The sequence below is a fragment of the Frankliniella occidentalis genome, unplaced genomic scaffold (genome assembly GCF_000697945.3).
Source record: "Frankliniella occidentalis isolate FOCC.00 unplaced genomic scaffold, Focc_3.1 Scaffold314, whole genome shotgun sequence".
Classification (NCBI taxonomy): Eukaryota; Metazoa; Arthropoda; class Insecta; order Thysanoptera; family Thripidae; genus Frankliniella; species Frankliniella occidentalis.
In genome coordinates this window covers 71,452-72,975 of record NW_026267439.1, presented here as the reverse complement: position 1 = coordinate 72,975, position 1,524 = coordinate 71,452, and the positions used below count along the sequence as shown (strand labels likewise).

At 56.3% G+C, this 1,524-nt stretch overlaps 1 protein-coding gene across 3 annotated transcripts in view; it reads right to left on the bottom strand.

Annotated features, from left to right (window-relative positions):
* The window catches only part of LOC113215177 (uncharacterized), an 8,359-nt gene extending 7,053 nt beyond the window's left edge, over positions 1 to 1,306 (bottom strand). For all 3 annotated transcript variants that reach the window (XM_052273922.1, XM_052273923.1, XM_026434781.2), the window contains exon 1: positions 1,073 to 1,306. The gene's annotated coding sequence lies outside the window, so the exon portion shown is untranslated. The remainder of the gene's footprint in view (positions 1 to 1,072) is intronic.
* Positions 1,307 to 1,524: the final 218 nt, after the last annotated feature.

The window sequence follows — 1,524 nt, the reverse complement described above, 5'->3', positions numbered from 1 at the left end:
GAGGACGAGGAGGAGGACGAGGAGGAGGACGAGGAGGAGGAGGGGGACGAGGACGAGGACGAGGAAGAGGACGAGGAGGAGGAGGAGGACGAGGAGGAGGAAGAGGACGAGGAGGAGGAGGAGGACGAGGAGGAGGAAGAGGTCGAGGAGGACGAGGTCGAGGAGGAGGAGAGGAGAACGAGGAGAGGAGGAGGAGGACGACGACGACGAGGAGGACAAGGACGACGAGGACAATGACGAGGACGAGGAGGACGAAGACGAGGGCGAAGAGGGAGAGAGAGGAGGACGAGGAGGACGAAGACGAGGACGAGGGAGGAAGATGCCGATGCAAAGGAGGACGAGGACACAGCACGCACGGCCCCAGGAGGCCCTGCCCCGACAAAGATTTCTAGCACATTAATTACTGACTATAACGGACGGACCCGGCCAAAGATTAAAAATTTTGTTCCGAAGTGGAACAAACGGATGATAGATTTGTCGAGATGAGGTACAGTATAGGTGTTCATTTATACTGTAGTTCCTCAGACTCCATATATTGAAAGATTTACTTTGGGCCTCAAAATATTGTACATTACACTCAGATCAATGCGAGCGTCGGCGTGGCGTTCCTTTTATATTTCCTTACAGTGCAGATCCGGCGCATTTGCTGCATTTGTTTGATACGCAGTTGTACCGCAGGCAACGCCCGTGCGAAGCCCCCGCTTTATGATCGACTGTATATGAGGAGGGACATGGAAGTATCCTGGTATGGGGAAGAAGAAAGAAGATCGCCGCTCGGTGGCAGAGCGTTGCGTCGACTCATAACAAACAAGGCGCCGTAACCTCAACGCAGACCTATCGAAAACCGCGGTTTTCAGGAGGTTATATTTCGGATCTGGCCTGTACCACTTCGATTGGGCGTTACGTACTTTATTCTGAGTTATGTATAGTGAATAAGATTTGATATGGATTTGAAACGCGACTAACAGTGCAGCTGCAGCCTCAACTGCTTTGTTGTGGGTCGACGCAACGCGACGCCACGGTTCGGTCTTCATCCTCATTGCGTTCTACACGTAATAGTCGTTTCGCCTACCTTTGTACAGAAGCGGCGACAGACCGCGGACCAGCTGGCTCGTAAGAATGACTGTCGTGTGCGCGTCAGAACCAGGGGGTTAGGAGGGTCTCACAGCTCGGCTCACACTCCTCTTTGCAGCGACGAGGAACGGCTCGTTCACGCTGAGCACAGCAGCAGAGACAGCACACGGCCACACGCCACACGACGGCAGACGGCACCTCCCGCTCGCTCGACTGAGGAGGCGGACTGAGGACTGAGCCTACTGAGCGGGCGCGCTGACTGCGACTGTGGATGGGGTGGGGGACGGGGGGGAGGGGGGGCGTCCCCGGTACCAGAACCAGAGGTCCTGTCCGCAAAGCCTAAGGTCCCGCCCCCGGCCTGAGGACTTCACAAAGGTCCTTTGAGGAGGACTTTACCCGGAGCAGGGAGGCAAACTGGTGGGCAAGGGGGGCATGGAGGGGGGACGGTCG